The following is a 12,687-nucleotide window of genomic DNA, read 5'->3' as shown; positions in this document are numbered from 1 at the left end:
GAATCACTTTTTTTTGGCTGCACCTACACAAAATCTGGCATCATATTCGGTTTCAGCACGTCGAATAACCAAGGAAACTGATGCAACATCCTTTTCTTCGCGACCACAGCTCACGAAAAACTCAATCATAGAAGTTGATATTCGTGTCCGATATGATGGCATATAACTTGAGTACACATTGTCGTAGGCCGATGAAACCGCGTGCAATAGCTTCATCTCGTCGAACTACACGAGTGCAATGCGCGAAGTTTGCGTGTGAACGATTTGTCTTCGAGAAAAAGTCGATTATATATATGCGTTTTTACGACATCGTGGGAATCACTTTTTTTTGGCTGCACCTAGACAAAATCTGGCATCATATTCGGTTTCAGCACGTCGAATAACCAAGGAAACTGATGCAACATCGTTTTCTTCGCGACCACAGCTCACGAAAAACTCAATCATAGAAGTTGATATTCGTGTCCGATATGATGGCATATAACTTGAGTACACATTGTCGTAGGCCGATGAAACCGCGTGCAATAGCTTCGTCTCGTCGAACTACACGAGTGCAATGCGCGAAGTTTGCGTGTGAACGATTTGTCTTCGAGAAAAAGTCGATTATACATATGCGTTTTTACGACATCGTGGGAATCACTTTTTTTTGGCTGCACCTACACAAAATCTGGCATCATATTCGGTTTCAGCACGTCGAATAACCAAGGAAACTGATGCAACATCGTTTTCTTTGCGACCACAGCTCACGAAAAACTCAATCATAGAAGTTGATATTCGTGTCCGATACGATGGCATATAACTTGAGTACACATTGTCGTAGGCCGATGAAACCGCGTGCAATAGCTTCGTCTCGTCGAACTACACGAGTGCAATGCGCGAAGTTTGCGTGTGAACGATTTGTCTTCGAGAAAAAGTCGATTATACATATGCGTTTTTACGACATCGTGGGAATCACTTTTTTTTGGCTGCACCTAGACAAAATCTGGCATCATATTCGGTTTCAGCACGTCGAATAACCAAGGAAACTGATGCAACATCCTTTTCTTCGCGACCACAGCTCACGAAAAACTCAATCATAGAAGTTGATATTCGTGTCCGATATGATGGCATATAACTTGAGTACACATTGTCGTAGGCCGATGAAACCGCGTGCAATAGCTTCATCTCGTCGAACTACACGAGTGCAATGCGCGAAGTTTGCGTGTGAACGATTTGTCTTCGAGAAAAAGTCGATTATACATATGCGTTTTTACGACATCGTGGGAATCACTTTTTTTTGGCTGCACCTAGACAAAATCTGGCATCATATTCGGTTTCAGCACGTCGAATAACCAAGGAAACTGATGCAACATCGTTTTCTTCGCGACCACAGCTCACGAAAAACTCAATCATAGAAGTTGATATTCGTGTCCGATATGATGGCATATAACTTGAGTACACATTGTCGTAGGCCGATGAAACCGCGTGCAATAGCTTCATCTCGTCGAACTACACGAGTGCAATGCGCGAAGTTTGCGTGTGAACGATTTGTCTTCGAGAAAAAGTCGATTATACATATGCGTTTTTACGACATCGTGGGAATCACTTTTTTTTGGCTGCACCTAGACAAAATCTGGCATCATATTCGGTTTCAGCACGTCGAATAACCAAGGAAACTGATGCAACATCGTTTTCTTCGCGACCACAGCTCACGAAAAACTCAATCATAGAAGTTGATATTCGTGTCCGATATGATGGCATATAACTTGAGTACACATTGTCGTAGGCCGATGAAACCGCGTGCAATAGCTTCGTCTCGTCGAACTACACGAGTGCAATGCGCGAAGTTTGCGTGTGAACGATTTGTCTTCGAGAAAAAGTCGATTATACATATGCGTTTTTACGACATCGTGGGAATCACTTTTTTTTGGCTGCACCTACACAAAATCTGGCATCATATTCGGTTTCAGCACGTCGAATAACCAAGGAAACTGATGCAACATCGTTTTCTTCGCGACCACAGCTCACGAAAAACTCAATCATAGAAGTTGATATTCGTGTCCGATACGATGGCATATAACTTGAGTACACATTGTCGTAGGCCGATGAAACCGCGTGCAATAGCTTCATCTCGTCGAACTACACGAGTGCAATGCGCGAAGTTTGCGTGTGAACGATTTGTCTTCGAGAAAAAGTCGATTATATATATGCGTTTTTACGACATCGTGGGAATCATTTTTTTTTGGCTGCACCTAGACAAAATCTGGCATCATATTCGGTTTCAGCACGTCGAATAACCAAGGAAACTGATGCAACATCGTTTTCTTCGCGACCACAGCTCACGAAAAACTCAATCATAGAAGTTGATATTCGTGTCCGATATGATGGCATATAACTTGAGTACACATTGTCGTAGGCCGATGAAACCGCGTGCAATAGCTTCGTCTCGTCGAACTACACGAGTGCAATGCGCGAAGTTTGCGTGTGAACGATTTGTCTTCGAGAAAAAGTCGATTATACATATGCGTTTTTACGACATCGTGGGAATCACTTTTTTTTGGCTGCACCTACACAAAATCTGGCATCATATTCGGTTTCAGCACGTCGAATAACCAAGGAAACTGATGCAACATCGTTTTCTTTGCGACCACAGCTCACGAAAAACTCAATCATAGAAGTTGATATTCGTGTCCGATACGATGGCATATAACTTGAGTACACATTGTCGTAGGCCGATGAAACCGCGTGCAATAGCTTCGTCTCGTCGAACTACACGAGTGCAATGCGCGAAGTTTGCGTGTGAACGATTTGTCTTCGAGAAAAAGTCGATTATACATATGCGTTTTTACGACATCGTGGGAATCACTTTTTTTTGGCTGCACCTAGACAAAATCTGGCATCATATTCGGTTTCAGCACGTCGAATAACCAAGGAAACTGATGCAACTTCCTTTTCTTCGCGACCACAGCTCACGAAAAACTCAATCATAGACGTTGATATTCGTGTCCGATATGATGGCATATAACTTGAGTACACATTGTCGTAGGCCGATGAAACCGCGTGCAATAGCTTCATCTCGTCGAACTACACGAGTGCAATGCGCGAAGTTTGCGTGTGAACGATTTGTCTTCGAGAAAAAGTCGATTATACATATGCGTTTTTACGACATCGTGGGAATCACTTTTTTTTGGCTGCACCTAGACAAAATCTGGCATCATATTCGGTTTCAGCACGTCGAATAACCAAGGAAACTGATGCAACATCGTTTTCTTCGCGACCACAGCTCACGAAAAACTCAATCATAGAAGTTGATATTCGTGTCCGATATGATGGCATATAACTTGAGTACACATTGTCGTAGGCCGATGAAACCGCGTGCAATAGCTTCGTCTCGTCGAACTACACGAGTGCAATGCGCGAAGTTTGCGTGTGAACGATTTGTCTTCGAGAAAAAGTCGATTATACATATGCGTTTTTACGACATCGTGGGAATCACTTTTTTTTGGCTGCACCTAGACAAAATCTGGCATCATATTCGGTTTCAGCACGTCGAATAACCAAGGAAACTGATGCAACATCGTTTTCTTCGCGACCACAGCTCACGAAAAACTCAATCATAGAAGTTGATATTCGTGTCCGATATGATGGCATATAACTTGAGTACACATTGTCGTAGGCCGATGAAACCGCGTGCAATAGCTTCGTCTCGTCGAACTACACGAGTGCAATGCGCGAAGTTTGCGTGTGAACGATTTGTCTTCGAGAAAAAGTCGATTATACATATGCGTTTTTACGACATCGTGGGAATCACTTTTTTTTGGCTGCACCTACACAAAATCTGGCATCATATTCGGTTTCAGCACGTCGAATAACCAAGGAAACTGATGCAACATCGTTTTCTTTGCGACCACAGCTCACGAAAAACTCAATCATAGAAGTTGATATTCGTGTCCGATACGATGGCATATAACTTGAGTACACATTGTCGTAGGCCGATGAAACCGCGTGCAATAGCTTCGTCTCGTCGAACTACACGAGTGCAATGCGCGAAGTTTGCGTGTGAACGATTTGTCTTCGAGAAAAAGTCGATTATACATATGCGTTTTTACGACATCGTGGGAATCACTTTTTTTTGGCTGCACCTAGACAAAATCTGGCATCATATTCGGTTTCAGCACGTCGAATAACCAAGGAAACTGATGCAACATCCTTTTCTTCGCGACCACAGCTCACGAAAAACTCAATCATAGAAGTTGATATTCGTGTCCGATATGATGGCATATAACTTGAGTACACATTGTCGTAGGCCGATGAAACCGCGTGCAATAGCTTCATCTCGTCGAACTACACGAGTGCAATGCGCGAAGTTTGCGTGTGAACGATTTGTCTTCGAGAAAAAGTCGATTATACATATGCGTTTTTACGACATCGTGGGAATCACTTTTTTTTGGCTGCACCTAGACAAAATCTGGCATCATATTCGGTTTCAGCACGTCGAATAACCAAGGAAACTGATGCAACATCGTTTTCTTCGCGACCACAGCTCACGAAAAACTCAATCATAGAAGTTGATATTCGTGTCCGATATGATGGCATATAACTTGAGTACACATTGTCGTAGGCCGATGAAACCGCGTGCAATAGCTTCATTTCGTCGAACTACACGAGTGCAATGCGCGAAGTTTGCGTGTGAACGATTTGTCTTCGAGAAAAAGTCGATTATACATATGCGTTTTTACGACATCGTGGGAATCACTTTTTTTTGGCTGCACCTAGACAAAATCTGGCATCATATTCGGTTTCAGCACGTCGAATAACCAAGGAAACTGATGCAACATCGTTTTCTTCGCGACCACAGCTCACGAAAAACTCAATCATAGAAGTTGATATTCGTGTCCGATATGATGGCATATAACTTGAGTACACATTGTCGTAGGCCGATGAAACCGCGTGCAATAGCTTCATCTCGTCGAACTACACGAGTGCAATGCGCGAAGTTAGCGTGTGAACGATTTGTCTTCGAGAAAAAGTCGATTATACATATGCGTTTTTACGACATCGTGGGAATCACTTTTTTTTGGCTGCACCTAGACAAAATCTGGCATCATATTCGGTTTCAGCACGTCGAATAACCAAGGAAACTGATGCAACATCGTTTTCTTCGCGACCACAGCTCACGAAAAACTCAATCATAGAAGTTGATATTCGTGTCCGATATGATGGCATATAACTTGAGTACACATTGTCGTAGGCCGATGAAACCGCGTGCAATAGCTTCGTCTCGTCTAACTACACGAGTGCAATGCGCGAAGTTTGCGTGTGAACGATTTGTCTTCGAGAAAAAGTCGATTATACATATGCGTTTTTACGACATCGTGGGAATCACTTTTTTTTGGCTGCACCTAGACAAAATCTGGCATCATATTCGGTTTCAGCACGTCGAATAACCAAGGAAACTGATGCAACATCGTTTTCTTCGCGACCACAGCTCACGAAAAACTCAATCATAGAAGTTGATATTCGTGTCCGATATGATGGCATATAACTTGAGTACACATTGTCGTAGGCCGATGAAACCGCGTGCAATAGCTTCGTCTCGTCGAACTACACGAGTGCAATGCGCGAAGTTTGCGTGTGAACGATTTGTCTTCGAGAAAAAGTCGATTATACATATGCGTTTTTACGACATCGTGGGAATCACTTTTTTTTGGCTGCACCTACACAAAATCTGGCATCATATTCGGTTTCAGCACGTCGAATAACCAAGGAAACTGATGCAACATCGTTTTCTTTGCGACCACAGCTCACGAAAAACTCAATCATAGAAGTTGATATTCGTGTCCGATACGATGGCATATAACTTGAGTACACATTGTCGTAGGCCGATGAAACCGCGTGCAATAGCTTCGTCTCGTCGAACTACACGAGTGCAATGCGCGAAGTTTGCGTGTGAACGATTTGTCTTCGAGAAAAAGTCGATTATACATATGCGTTTTTACGACATCGTGGGAATCACTTTTTTTTGGCTGCACCTAGACAAAATCTGGCATCATATTCGGTTTCAGCACGTCGAATAACCAAGGAAACTGATGCAACATCCTTTTCTTCGCGACCACAGCTCACGAAAAACTCAATCATAGAAGTTGATATTCGTGTCCGATATGATGGCATATAACTTGAGTACACATTGTCGTAGGCCGATGAAACCGCGTGCAATAGCTTCATCTCGTCGAACTACACGAGTGCAATGCGCGAAGTTTGCGTGTGAACGATTTGTCTTCGAGAAAAAGTCGATTATACATATGCGTTTTTACGACATCGTGGGAATCACTTTTTTTTGGCTGCACCTAGACAAAATCTGGCATCATATTCGGTTTCAGCACGTCGAATAACCAAGGAAACTGATGCAACATCGTTTTCTTCGCGACCACAGCTCACGAAAAACTCAATCATAGAAGTTGATATTCGTGTCCGATATGATGGCATATAACTTGAGTACACATTGTCGTAGGCCGATGAAACCGCGTGCAATAGCTTCATCTCGTCGAACTACACGAGTGCAATGCGCGAAGTTTGCGTGTGAACGATTTGTCTTCGAGAAAAAGTCGATTATACATATGCGTTTTTACGACATCGTGGGAATCACTTTTTTTTGGCTGCACCTAGACAAAATCTGGCATCATATTCGGTTTCAGCACGTCGAATAACCAAGGAAACTGATGCAACATCGTTTTCTTCGCGACCACAGCTCACGAAAAACTCAATCATAGAAGTTGATATTCGTGTCCGATATGATGGCATATAACTTGAGTACACATTGTCGTAGGCCGATGAAACCGCGTGCAATAGCTTCATTTCGTCGAACTACACGAGTGCAATGCGCGAAGTTTGCGTGTGAACGATTTGTCTTCGAGAAAAAGTCGATTATACATATGCGTTTTTACGACATCGTGGGAATCACTTTTTTTTGGCTGCACCTAGACAAAATCTGGCATCATATTCGGTTTCAGCACGTCGAATAACCAAGGAAACTGATGCAACATCGTTTTCTTCGCGACCACAGCTCACGAAAAACTCAATCATAGAAGTTGATATTCGTGTCCGATATGATGGCATATAACTTGAGTACACATTGTCGTAGGCCGATGAAACCGCGTGCAATAGCTTCGTCTCGTCGAACTACACGAGTGCAATGCGCGAAGTTTGCGGGTGAACGATTTGTCTTCGAGAAAAAGTCGATTATACATATGCGTTTTTACGACATCGTGGGAATCACTTTTTTTTGGCTGCACCTACACAAAATCTGGCATCATATTCGGTTTCAGCACGTCGAATAACCAAGGAAACTGATGCAACATCGTTTTCTTCGCGACCACAGCTCACGAAAAACTCAATCATAGAAGTTGATATTCGTGTCCGATACGATGGCATATAACTTGAGTACACATTGTCGTAGGCCGATGAAACCGCGTGCAATAGCTTCATCTCGTCGAACTACACGAGTGCAATGCGCGAAGTTTGCGTGTGAACGATTTGTCTTCGAGAAAAAGTCGATTATATATATGCGTTTTTACGACATCGTGGGAATCACTTTTTTTTGGCTGCACCTAGACAAAATCTGGCATCATATTCGGTTTCAGCACGTCGAATAACCAAGGAAACTGATGCAACATCGTTTTCTTCGCGACCACAGCTCACGAAAAACTCAATCATAGAAGTTGATATTCGTGTCCGATATGATGGCATATAACTTGAGTACACATTGTCGTAGGCCGATGAAACCGCGTGCAATAGCTTCGTCTCGTCGAACTACACGAGTGCAATGCGCGAAGTTTGCGTGTGAACGATTTGTCTTCGAGAAAAAGTCGATTATACATATGCGTTTTTACGACATCGTGGGAATCACTTTTTTTTGGCTGCACCTACACAAAATCTGGCATCATATTCGGTTTCAGCACGTCGAATAACCAAGGAAACTGATGCAACATCTTTTTCTTTGCGACCACAGCTCACGAAAAACTCAATCATAGAAGTTGATATTCGTGTCCGATACGATGGCATATAACTTGAGTACACATTGTCGTAGGCCGATGAAACCGCGTGCAATAGCTTCGTCTCGTCGAACTACACGAGTGCAATGCGCGAAGTTTGCGTGTGAACGATTTGTCTTCGAGAAAAAGTCGATTATACATATGCGTTTTTACGACATCGTGGGAATCACTTTTTTTTGGCTGCACCTAGACAAAATCTGGCATCATATTCGGTTTCAGCACGTCGAATAACCAAGGAAACTGATGCAACATCCTTTTCTTCGCGACCACAGCTCACGAAAAACTCAATCATAGAAGTTGATATTCGTGTCCGATATGATGGCATATAACTTGAGTACACATTGTCGTAGGCCGATGAAACCGCGTGCAATAGCTTCATCTCGTCGAACTACACGAGTGCACTGCGCGAAGTTTGCGTGTGAACGATTTGTCTTCGAGAAAAAGTCGATTATACATATGCGTTTTTACGACATCGTGGGAATCACTTTTTTTTGGCTGCACCTAGACAAAATCTGGCATCATATTCGGTTTCAGCACGTCGAATAACCAAGGAAACTGATGCAACATCGTTTTCTTCGCGACCACAGCTCACGAAAAACTCAATCATAGAAGTTGATATTCGTGTCCGATATGATGGCATATAACTTGAGTACACATTGTCGTAGGCCGATGAAACCGCGTGCAATAGCTTCATCTCGTCGAACTACACGAGTGCAATGCGCGAAGTTTGCGTGTGAACGATTTGTCTTCGAGAAAAAGTCGATTATACATATGCGTTTTTACGACATCGTGGGAATCACTTTTTTTTGGCTGCACCTAGACAAAATCTGGCATCATATTCGGTTTCAGCACGTCGAATAACCAAGGAAACTGATGCAACATCGTTTTCTTCGCGACCACAGCTCACGAAAAACTCAATCATAGAAGTTGATATTCGTGTCCGATATGATGGCATATAACTTGAGTACACATTGTCGTAGGCCGATGAAACCGCGTGCAATAGCTTCGTCTCGTCGAACTACACGAGTGCAATGCGCGAAGTTTGCGTGTGAACGATTTGTCTTCGAGAAAAAGTCGATTATACATATGCGTTTTTACGACATCGTGGGAATCACTTTTTTTTGGCTGCACCTAGACAAAATCTGGCATCATATTCGGTTTCAGCACGTCGAATAACCAAGGAAACTGATGCAACATCGTTTTCTTCGCGACCACAGCTCACGAAAAACTCAATCATAGAAGTTGATATTCGTGTCCGATACGATGGCATATAACTGAGTACACATTGTCGTAGGCCGATGAAACCGCGTGCAATAGCTTCGTCTCGTCGAACTACACGAGTGCAATGCGCGAAGTTTGCGTGTGAACGATTTGTCTTCGAGAAAAAGTCGATTATACATATGCGTTTTTACGACATCGTGGGAATCACTTTTTTTTGGCTGCACCTAGACAAAATCTGGCATCATATTCGGTTTCAGCACGTCGAATAACCAAGGAAACTGATGCAACATCGTTTTCTTCGCGACCACAGCTCACGAAAAACTCAATCATAGAAGTTGATATTCGTGTCCGATATGATGGCATATAACTTGAGTACACATTGTCGTAGGCCGATGAAACCGCGTGCAATAGCTTCGTCTCGTCGAACTACACGAGTGCAATGCGCGAAGTTTGCGTGTGAACGATTTGTCTTCGAGAAAAAGTCGATTATACATATGCGTTTTTACGACATCGTGGGAATCACTTTTTTTTGGCTGCACCTACACAAAATCTGGCATCATATTCGGTTTCAGCACGTCGAATAACCAAGGAAACTGATGCAACATCGTTTTCTTCGCGACCACAGCTCACGAAAAACTCAATCATAGAAGTTGATATTCGTGTCCGATACGATGGCATATAACTTGAGTACACATTGTCGTAGGCCGATGAAACCGCGTGCAATAGCTTCGTCTCGTCGAACTACACGAGTGCAATGCGCGAAGTTTGCGTGTGAACGATTTGTCTTCGAGAAAAAGTCGATTATACATATGCGTTTTTACGACATCGTGGGAATCACTTTTTTTTGGCTGCACCTAGACAAAATCTGGCATCATATTCGGTTTCAGCACGTCGAATAACCAAGGAAACTGATGCAACATCCTTTTCTTCGCGACCACAGCTCACGAAAAACTCAATCATAGAAGTTGATATTCGTGTCCGATATGATGGCATATAACTTGAGTACACATTGTCGTAGGCCGATGAAACCGCGTGCAATAGCTTCATCTCGTCGAACTACACGAGTGCAATGCGCGAAGTTTGCGTGTGAACGATTTGTCTTCGAGAAAAAGTCGATTATACATATGCGTTTTTACGACATCGTGGGAATCACTTTTTTTTGGCTGCACCTAGACAAAATCTGGCATCATATTCGGTTTCAGCACGTCGAATAACCAAGGAAACTGATGCAACATCGTTTTCTTCGCGACCACAGCTCACGAAAAACTCAATCATAGAAGTTGATATTCGTGTCCGATATGATGGCATATAACTTGAGTACACATTGTCGTAGGCCGATGAAACCGCGTGCAATAGCTTCGTCTCGTCGAACTACACGAGTGCAATGCGCGAAGTTTGCGTGTGAACGATTTGTCTTCGAGAAAAAGTCGATTATACATATGCGTTTTTACGACATCGTGGGAATCACTTTTTTTTGGCTGCACCTAGACAAAATCTGGCATCATATTCGGTTTCAGCACGTCGAATAACCAAGGAAACTGATGCAACATCGTTTTCTTCGCGACCACAGCTCACGAAAAACTCAATCATAGAAGTTGATATTCGTGTCCGATATGATGGCGTATAACTTGAGTACACATTGTCGTAGGCCGATGAAACCGCGTGCAATAGCTTCATTTCGTCGAACTACACGAGTGCAATGCGCGAAGTTTGCGTGTGAACGATTTGTCTTCGAGAAAAAGTCGATTATACATATGCGTTTTTACGACATCGTGGGAATCACTTTTTCTTGGCTGCACCTAGACAAAATCTGGCATCATATTCGGTTTCAGCACGTCGAATAACCAAGGAAACTGATGCAACATCGTTTTCTTCGCGACCACAGCTCACGAAAAACTCAATCATAGAAGTTGATATTCGTGTCCGATATGATGGCATATAACTTGAGTACACATTGTCGTAGGCCGATGAAACCGCGTGCAATAGCTTCGTCTCGTCGAACTACACGAGTGCAATGCGCGAAGTTTGCGGGTGAACGATTTGTCTTCGAGAAAAAGTCGATTATACATATGCGTTTTTACGACATCGTGGGAATCACTTTTTTTTGGCTGCACCTACACAAAATCTGGCATCATATTCGGTTTCAGCACGTCGAATAACCAAGGAAACTGATGCAACATCGTTTTCTTCGCGACCACAGCTCACGAATAACTCAATCATAGAAGTTGATATTCGTGTCCGATACGATGGCATATAACTTGAGTACACATTGTCGTAGGCCGATGAAACCGCGTGCAATAGCTTCATCTCGTCGAACTACACGAGTGCAATGCGCGAAGTTTGCGTGTGAACGATTTGTCTTCGAGAAAAAGTCGATTATACATATGCGTTTTTACGACATCGTGGGAATCACTTTTTTTTGGCTGCACCTAGACAAAATCTGGCATCATATTCGGTTTCAGCACGTCGAATAACCAAGGAAACTGATGCAACATCCTTTTCTTCGCGACCACAGCTCACGAAAAACTCAATCATAGAAGTTGATATTCGTGTCCGATATGATGGCATATAACTTGAGTACACATTGTCGTAGGCCGATGAAACCGCGTGCAATAGCTTCATCTCGTCGAACTACACGAGTGCAATGCGCGAAGTTTGCGTGTGAACGATTTGTCTTCGAGAAAAAGTCGATTATACATATGCGTTTTTACGACATCGTGGGAATCACTTTTTTTTGGCTGCACCTAGACAAAATCTGGCATCATATTCGGTTTCAGCACGTCGAATAACCAAGGAAACTGATGCAACATCCTTTTCTTCGCGACCACAGCTCACGAAAAACTCAATCATAGAAGTTGATATTCGTGTCCGATATGATGGCATATAACTTGAGTACACATTGTCGTAGGCCGATGAAACCGCGTGCAATAGCTTCATCTCGTCGAACTACACGAGTGCAATGCGCGAAGTTTGCGTGTGAACGATTTGTCTTCGAGAAAAAGTCGATTATACATATGCGTTTTTACGACATCGTGGGAATCACTTTTTTTTGGCTGCACCTAGACAAAATCTGGCATCATATTCGGTTTCAGCACGTCGAATAATCAAGGAAACTGATGCAACATCGTTTTCTTCGCGACCACAGCTCACGAAAAACTCAATCATAGAAGTTGATATTCGTGTCCGATATGATGGCGTATAACTTGAGTACACATTGTCGTAGGCCGATGAAACCGCGTGCAATAGCTTCATCTCGTCGAACTACACGAGTGCAATGCGCGAAGTTTGCGTGTGAACGATTTGTCTTCGAGAAAAAGTCGATTATACATATGCGTTTTTACGACATCGTGGGAATCACTTTTTTTTGGCTGCACCTAGACAAAATCTGGCATCATATTCGGTTTCAGCACGTCGAATAACCAAGGAAACTGATGCAACA

The sequence above is a fragment of the Diachasmimorpha longicaudata genome, unplaced genomic scaffold (genome assembly GCF_034640455.1).
Source record: "Diachasmimorpha longicaudata isolate KC_UGA_2023 unplaced genomic scaffold, iyDiaLong2 ctg00000082.1, whole genome shotgun sequence".
In the NCBI taxonomy this organism is placed as follows: Eukaryota; Metazoa; Arthropoda; class Insecta; order Hymenoptera; family Braconidae; genus Diachasmimorpha; species Diachasmimorpha longicaudata.
This window is presented reverse-complemented; position numbering follows the sequence as displayed.